The sequence below is a fragment of the Furipterus horrens genome, unplaced genomic scaffold (assembly GCF_987537825.1).
Source record: "Furipterus horrens unplaced genomic scaffold, mFurHor1.1.pri manual_scaffold_5, whole genome shotgun sequence".
In the NCBI taxonomy this organism is placed as follows: domain Eukaryota; kingdom Metazoa; phylum Chordata; class Mammalia; order Chiroptera; family Furipteridae; genus Furipterus; species Furipterus horrens.
Window position 1 is genome coordinate 160036161 of NW_028327175.1, and position 8985 is coordinate 160045145.

The window sequence follows — 8985 nt, forward strand, 5'->3', positions numbered from 1 at the left end:
TTGTTCCATTCATCCATTTAAAGTATACAATTTGGTGATTTCTAGTGTATTCAGAGAGCTGTGCAGCCATCATCAAAATCAGAGCATTTCCACCACCCCAAGAAGTCCACACCCTTTAGCAGTCTCCTCCACTTCCCCAACCCTCCCAGTCCCAGGCAACAACTCGTCTTTTTAGTTCTGTGGATTTAGTGTAATGTTTTGGGGGTCATCCGTGTTTTAGCATGTCCCAGGACTTCATTACTTTTTATTGCCAAATAATACATTGTATTCACACACACACACACATATACTTTATACCTCTTTGAATGTCCAAAATATTTCAAGATAAAACATTTTTTAAATTATGAAGTTGATTAGATGATGCTGTTGTATTAGAGCATGTTGAAACAGCCCTTCAGGATTGACTCTGTAGCACCTAGCTGGCATTCCCCACCAACAAGGGTGTGTCATTGCTTGGAGCTTAGAGCCCATGTGTGGGGCCTTTGGGCACCTCTGGGCTGCCAGCAATAGTGCCAGCCCCACTGGGACCCTGGAGGCCCAGCCCTGCTCAGCTGGACTCCAACACCCAGCCTCTCCTGCCACTGTGCTGCCTCCTTGGTCCTCCCCTGCCCTGCTCAGTGTCAGCACTTCTGCAGTGTCTCCCATGACTCGCGGGTGTGGCTGGTGGCCCCTTCCTCTGAGTGCCTTCAGGGTTGTACTTCAATGGCTGTTTGACCCACAGTGAGAGAGCAGCGCCCAGACATTGAGGGCTGACAACCTGCAGGGTACTTAACTTTTCTGAGTCTCTGTCCCCACTATGAACTGAAGGAGCCTGCCCGCTGATAGACCAGAGATGAGGATTCAGTGAGATAAGTTATATGTCTATTGTCCTTATTCTCATCTTGTTCAGAATCTAGTTTATGTCTCTGACTCCCCAACTCTAGGAAGGTGGTTCTGTCTGTAGCAAGGTATGTGGCAGTGGTACCCACTTGACCCGCCTGGGGAGAGGTGGCTGGCCTAGCAGCTGCAAGTCTGACTCCCAACAATCCTGGGTCAAATCCCAGGAATCCCATTCTACTCTTTATTAGTCATGGGACTATAGACACATTACTCTCCTGACCGCATGTGAAATGAAGGATAATGATAGTACCCACTGTGTTGGACCTGACACATACTTGGCTCAAAGCGATTTGTTAGTTGCCATTATGATGATGATTATGTTGCACAGAAAGGGGCTTCTGGTGAAGGAGCCAAGTTACATCCAACCACGTGAGATCCTAAGAGACGCCATGTCATGCCACCACATGCAATGGGGAAATGCAGCTTAAGCTGCAGAGAGTGTTGGCTTCCTCTCAGCTCCCTCTCCACCCTGTTGGAAGCTAAGTTATTCCAACTCGATGAAAAATTCTAGATGCTTCTATTTACAGGTCACTATGCAATGCACTGCAAGAGATGCAGAATGGGTGAGATGCATGTCTGCCTTCAAAGCATTTGCTGAGTGGCAGGAGCCCTCCATGGGAAACCCAGCTCTCTCTGAGTGGCTTTCAACATTGGGAAAACCACTTAACCTCTCTGAGTTTCCATGAGCTCATCTCTTACATATAAATAAATATCTTACAGGATTATTGCAAAAGATCTTGGTCAACTGTGGGGTACTATACAAATGAAAGCCATTAGAGGGAGAGGACTTAGACCTGCCCATGGTCCAGTTATATAACAGAAGGTAGGCTGTGTTGAGTGCCGTGCAATATAAATAAAAGGCCCTAGACCGTGGTAAAGGGAGAGTTAATCATAAGTGGGCGATGGGTGGTTCCTTGGAAGGAATATTTGAGATCACTGCTGATGCTTAGGATCAGAGGGCCTGGCACCCTGGTTTACGAAGAAAGACTCACCCCTGTACTTTGCTGTCTCCAGCCACAACTTGGAGCAGGAGCCTCTGGACAGAGGGGCTTTTCTTAAAGGCGTTTGACCCCTGTATCCATATGGAGGCAAGCAACCGGGCTTACTCTGTGTCCTGAGAGGGGAAGGGGCTATGCTTGCAACAGCTGTCGGTGGCTTGGGAGTGACACTAAATTTTGCAAGAACTCCTAACAAGGGACAGCAGTCTGTCTGGGTGGACTCACAGTAGATGGCTACACTCACTGTGTTAATTTCTCCCTGTCTGTCCAGCATCCAACCTCAGAGAGGCCAGCAGAGATCAGGGGAAGGTCACTCTTGTGATGGTTCCACACATGTGGATCACACGCTTACCTGCCAGAGCCTTCTCCTTATAACCTGCCTCGTGAGGACAGAAACTACGGCCAAAGTGAACCCCCTTTATCCCAACCCAGCAGAGGCAGGCCAGGGATCAGTGGTCAGTCTCTGGGCTGTCTGTGTGCTCTTCAGGGCTCCAGGCTGCCTGTATGCTATATTGGCATGTGACTCGGGCCCACCATGGGTTAACAGCAGCTCCAGGCCCATGCTCAGTGCCATGAGGGTACAAGATGAATCAGACCAGTCTCTCCTATCCAGGGCTGGGTAAAAACTAAGCAGAAGCAAAAGCATCACATTTGGAAAATGCTTCATGGAAGAAGTGGCATTTGAAGCAGACCTCGAAAGACAAGTAAGACATGAGGAACTGAGTACATATATAAGGATATTGTAAGCAAAAGAAACAGTGTGATAAAAATATAGAGACCTAAGGACAGTGCTTTTTTATCCCTCCCATTCTTGAAAGGAAGAAATAATCTAGAATGGCTAGAGCAAGTTCTCATGGAAGGATGCTGCCAGAGACAAGGCTGGAATGAAGTTGGGGGTGGGGGAAACAGACTGTGGAGAGAGTGGAACACCACCCTGAAGATGCCGTGGAAGGTTTCTCGGAAAGGCTGTGACAGCATCCAGCTGTGCGTACTGCGTGCAGAGGACGAGGGAGAGTGAAGGGGAGGGCTGAGAAAGAAGCTGCAAGAGTTCTGCTAAGAGGAGCCACAGAACAGCATGTGGAAGGGGCCGAGGGAGGGTGATAACTGCAGAGGCAAAACTGGCAAGTGTTGGCCATCTGGTAGGTGGGGGCCAGGGAGGAGTCAGGTGGTAGCAAGCCTGTGAGCCCAGGTAAGCAACCGTGATCACAGCATGTATCTTTTTCTAAGCAGCCGTGACTGTCCTAAATTGCTCATTAGGTAAGAATTTTACAAACATTATGTTAGCAGTGGTGGTAGAGCTGAGGAGTATTTATTGTGCCTTCTCCAAGCTGCAGAGGGAGAGCCACCAGTAGTGTGGTGGGACGTGTGGCACTTCCCAAGGCCATAGCTCTTGCTGCCTGCAGGTGTCAGCCCCTGCAGCTCCCTGTGAGTGTGGACCAGCTTGGTGATCCACTGGGTGTCAGGACTCCTGATGGCTTTACGGAATGGATCCATGAGGACAACCCACCCAGTAAGAATGCAGGATGCTCCAAGCCCCACAGTGGCATCCAGTTCACTCTTTGGCAGCAGACTGAAGGCATCCAGCGAACGTTAGCTGATTATTAGAATGATGGACAGGCTTGCCAGAGGTCTCACCCTTAGGAACTGGGCATTTACCACCACCGCGGTGCACACGAATCCAACACTTGCTTGGCCTTGTATTCCAGCCTGCGTTCTTCATTGGGCCCGGTGGGGGTCTGGGAGCTGTGGAGCACAGAGAGTGGGCAGTACTGCCAGCAACGCCGCCCGAGGAGGAAGCACACTATATCGGAGTGCTTCTTCCTCCGTAACTCCTGGGCTGTGGCTGGACGGAAAGGGGCGATCGTGGCTTGTATTTATCTTAAGAGTTGGTGTCATCCTCATGCTTTACATACAGTTTTGCTTACTCTCTGTGATAAAGGGCTGTGGTTATCCCCATTTCAAAGAGGAGGAAACTGAGGCTCACACATGTTCAAGGATGGCCCAAGGCCTGTGACTAAGAGACAGAGCCAGGACCCAAGCCCAAGGCTGTGAGTGCCAGCACCCGTGCCTGCAGGGACAGAGCAGATAGGAGCAGGGTGGAGAAGAAGGACATGCTGGGGTTAGGGTGGGGGTCGTTGCTGGATGTCCCTGTGGAAGCGCTGAGGGCCCTGGAAGGGAGAGTGGTGAGAGGGAAGCTCTGGTGCTGTGGCCGTAGAAAAGAAAGACCTTACCCGGAGCTGGCTGGCTGCTGAACCTCACTGCTCAGTGCAGAGAGAGGGCAGGGGCGCATCTTGCTGGGGAGCCCGCTGGAGGCACCCGGGCTGGAGACTTTGTTCCCCGGAGTCCCCACGTCTACCAGGGCGAGCCCCGGTCCCATATGGGCTGCAGAGCTGGGGGCTCGGCCAGGCTGTCGAGGGTGGAGAATCCCCTGGTCTAGTCTTTACCTACCCTACCCTGAAGGATCTCAAAAGAAAGTCCTACCATCTTAATGCTAAAGAGATGCCGGGTGCTACTTGGAGGAAGGGGCAGTAAACAGGAAGGACCCCTGACCCTTATCAGGGACTAGAATGTGGGGTGTCAGGGGCACATGGACACGGTCCTCAGTTCCTCCTGGGGTCAGCCAGCCACTCACTCCCTCGCTGGCAGCCCCACTCTCTGTCACAACCCAGCCAGTCTCTCACCTCAGTTACTCCCTGGGAGATTCCTAGTCCACCATCAATACAGCTTGGGTGGTCTCTGACAGCAGCCAGAGTGGCTGCTTACTCTGCACCTTGCAGACCTTATTTCATCCTCCAACATCTCTTTGAGAGTCAGACTCATGTTACCTCACTGCCCAGGTGAGGACCCTGAAACTCAGACTACTTCACTCAAGCATCCAGGGTTAGGAAGTGAAAAGGTTGGACTAAAAACCACCTGCAAAACATCAGCAGATACATTAGGAAATAAATCCCTCTGATGGACATCCTCCATTGACCGGAGGGATGCCCTGCAGCTCAGAGGGGAAGGATCTGGCAATGGCCGTGAGGTTCGTCTGGGGAGGTGGTGTCCAATAAGAGTGGAGGATATTAATTAATAATGGTAATAGCAGCAACATCTATTGGGGGTTTACTCAGTGTCAGGCACTGTTAAAAGCACTTTATTGAATTATCTCATTTAATCTTCGTAATTACTTTATGCGGCAGGTACTATTATTATCTTCATTTTACATATCAGAAGACTGAGGCTCAAGGAGGTCACAGAGATGGTGGGGGCTGGAGCCAGAAGTATTTAAATCCAAGTAGTCTGACTCAGAGCAAACCAGAGCCATGTCGGAATGTAGACTCACTCTCCCTCCCTCTGTCTCTCTGTATCTGTCTCTTTCAACTAATGTACTGACTCTACCCTGTCCTGAGGAAACTAGGAGGAGCCCACCATCCAGGCAGAGGGAGCCACAGGTAAAGCTGTGGTACAGCAGAGAACAAGGACTCAGGTGGAGGCAGACCTGCAGGTGGTGGCAGGCCTGCAGGTGGTGGTAGACGGGTGTCTCGCATGAGGCAGTCCAGATGCAGTCCTGATGCTCCAACCCCTGGGGTTTCAGCTCCCATGAGGCTGGCCACAATCAAGGCAGGGGCCAAGATGGGGACAGCGATCGAGAACCACATTGTAGACAGTGGCCCGCACAGCTGGCGTCTGTACCTAAGGCACCAGTTCCAGCGGTCAGAGAGAGAAGCAGCAGAGAGCCCCAGTACAGAGGCAGTGGCTCTGCATGGCCAGCAGGCGGGCAGACTGGCAGAGGTTAGCGGGGCAAGGCAAACTGGGCAGGCAGGGGGGCCAGGGGAGGGAGAGAGCATTAGAGAAGGGTCAGACCCTCCGCTAGCTGAGCGGCAGCAGGGCTGGCTTGGGACCTGCCTGCCATTCTTTTCAGCTCACTTCACAAACTCATTTTCAGTCTGATGCTTCCTCCCACCCCTTCTGGCCTTTGCCATCTGTCTATGTGCGGCAGGTATGGCAGGCAAGGCATTGCGGGAATGTCTCCTCCGGGGTGGGGGTGCAGCAGAAGGAGACGGAGGTGGCTAGGCAGGACAGCTCCTCCATCCAGCAAAGACCCAGGGAGGCACCTAGAGGCTGGATTGAGGGCTGAGCCTGGGCAGAGGGCTCCAGCAGCGCCTCCACCTGCCCAGGTGTGGAGGAAGTGCCGTGAGCCAGCCTGGCATGGAGCAATAGGACATGCCCCACAGGTGGCCGGTTTTAAGTGGATGCTAGCTCTCCACATAGTTATTTAAGCTGTCACAGGGGGCCTAGCACACCGTGACAGGCCAGCAAGGAGAGGGTGCAGGTCCCAGACTTCCTGAGGGCAGCAAGGACAGGGCAGAGTGGCCATGTTTTGGAGGGATCTTCAAGCTGCACCTCGAGGCTCTAAAACACCCAGATCCCAAGGGCTTTGGCAGCCTGAATGTCCCCTTCCATTAGTTCCCTTTAAGCCTAGGACCTGGTGCCAGCCCTTCTCTAAGGAAGAATTGCCTTTCCTTCAGGGTGCTCCTGAGTCTGGACATGGTGGCCGCACCCACATCCCGTGGTGACCTGACCCATTAGTCACTGCTGGTGTTGGTTCTGACTGGTGGGTCTCCACATCGTCCTAGTTCCAGATACTTGACTCCATCACCCCAGCTGGGTTGTTCGTTGCTGGTTGGCTCTCAGATGCATTGGCCAGTGGGCGATATTCTGTTTTTACTCCAGAGAACGAGCATGACAAGGGGGTGGGTGAGTCACTGGACCGGCGTGCACTGGCTCTGAGAAACAACAATACAAGTGAACAGAGATTTAAAAAAACCTGTTACGTTACTCTTTTGAAGTAAATGTGCGCCTTTCTCCTAAAATTGTGGTGTTCAAGATAAAAGAGGTTCCTTTTGCTTAACTGAGGATGTATGTATCTGTGGTGCTCGTCATGCCTAATATTTTGCATATACAGATCATTCAATTTTCATTCCTCACTCAGCTCTTTGTTTCTTCTCCACCAAGCATGAGAGAGAAATTGACTTTGGAAATCTCTTCAACTTTAGAAGAATCCAGCTCCATTCCTTACAGTCCTAATGCTGGCATCTGCCAAGCGTCCCCCCAGTTACCCAAGGAAGGAACCAGAGGAGCGAGCTAGGCTAGGCATTGAGAGAGGAAGGGTGAGCGGCTGAGGGGAGATGCTGGCCTAACTCTGGATCCTGAGTTCCTGCCTCCCCAAACCCAGTCCTGCAGGGATGGAAGGAGGCACATGTCTCCTCCTCACAGCTGCCACATCCAGACTGCAGCACCAAAGGGACAGACATCAGAGGTCACCTTGGGCAGGGTGGGGTAGTGGCAAACCCTTTCTTTGAAAGGAATCTTTCTTACAGCCCAACAAATACTCATGCAAATGTAAGAGCAGAGCCCCTGTGTGGTATTGGTGGGGCACTCAGTGCCCAGAGTGTGTCCCAATGGTGTCCCCCTTCCAGGCATCTCAGAACTCTAGGAGCAAGATGCAAAATCCTCTGGTGTTATCCAATCTGTTCGTTTTGCCTTTGGGGAAAATGAGGCCCCAAGAGGAAAAAAAGGAACCTGCTCTAACCTACACAGCCAGATGGGGAATGGCCGGCTGAGTTCTTTCCACCATGTATTATTCCAAAAATGGGTTCAAGAGCCACTGCTATGGTCACAGGGAGGCAGGAACTTTATGGAAACTGAGGCAAGGCAGAGGGATGTAAAACAGCTTGGTGGCCAGTGTCGGCTAACGCTCTGTCCATACACCTCCTGAGGCTGAGAGCTCGGGTCAGGCTGGGCGCCTGGCTCCAGATTCATCTGTTCAGAGACAGCCTGCCCTTCCTAACATAACAAAAGGCACTGCCACATCCCTAAAACTGATTGGCCTCTGAAGCCCCCACCCACCACACAGCTGTCTCTAGGGATGAAGTCAGGCCTGACCTTCTCTGTGCCCCGCCCCCACACCCACCCCACGCATTTCTCCCTCTTCTTCTCCTCAGTTCTGTGGAGGGTGGGGGTTCCCTTGAGAGCAAGAAATTGGCCTTGGCTCTCACTTCTCCATCCTCCGAGCCCACCCCCTTGCGGAATGGACACCGACGCAGTAGGATCACGTTTCTGTAGAACAAGAGTCTCAAAGATTCTGCTCAAAGAAGAAAAGAAAAGAAGCAAGACAAAGAAGGAGACATATAGAGAAGGAACGAGATTTTTTATCCAGAGGAAACTCAGGCTGGAAACGCATTTCTGAGGTTCATTTTCGCAGCTTGCAGTGGGACTGGATGTCACACAGAGCATGTGCCCACCTTAAGATCCCCCTGTGGATATGAGTCACTTTCTTGACCTTGGGTGACTCCAAAGTCTCCCAGCCTTTCTTTAGTCCCATGCAACCCTGGCATTGGTCATCCAGCCAGCACAGGAGGCCAGTGCCCTGTGGACCGGGTACCCTGGGATTGGTGACACTCCATCCATGGTGCCCTGAGCAGTGTGGGGTCTGCCCTTGCTCCGAGGCACCCAGGCAGCCACATCTGCTCTCTTCCCTGCCCCATTCGTGTCAGAGCAAGACAGGCCTAGACAGGATCTAGTAAGAACCTGGGTTTCACAGACAGAGTCTAAGACCAGAGGCAAGAGGCTTTTTCAGGGTCACCTAGCCACTCCTGGAGGTGTCTTGCCTGATGAGCAGCAGGATTGTCCGTTGGCTGAGTTTCAGGATCCAACTGTGTTACCCTGGGCAAGTGACTGAGCCTCTCTGAGCTTCCGCTGATTTTGTATTATGTTGTTTCGTCACAGTTCTAAGAACCTGTCAGTGAAGTGATGTTGTTGTACAGAGCACAGGTGCTCTGTTGGGTACAGACCTCTGTAAAGGCTTCAAAACTGCACTGGAAGACGATGGGGAACCTGGCTCTTGGGCACACTGTGTGGCCCTGACTTTCTGGGCCTCAGCTCCGCATCTGTAAAATGGGGCTATGGCAGCCTTCCCGAGGGGCTGGGAGAGTCCAGTGAGTTCATGAATGTGAATGTGAAGCTCCCTTGAAAACTCTAAAATAGATTGCCATTTGCTACAAACATGCGACTTTTTGTTTCGTGTTTATGGACAAGACCTGAGACCCACCTTCCTTAAGGCCCA

General features: G+C 51.9%; 1 pseudogene; it reads right to left on the reverse strand.

Annotated features, from left to right (window-relative positions):
* Positions 1-3152: 3152 nt before the first annotated feature.
* On the reverse strand, positions 3153-4254 carry LOC150010218 (large ribosomal subunit protein eL15 pseudogene; annotated as a pseudogene).
* Between the last annotated feature and the right edge of the window lie 4731 nt (positions 4255-8985).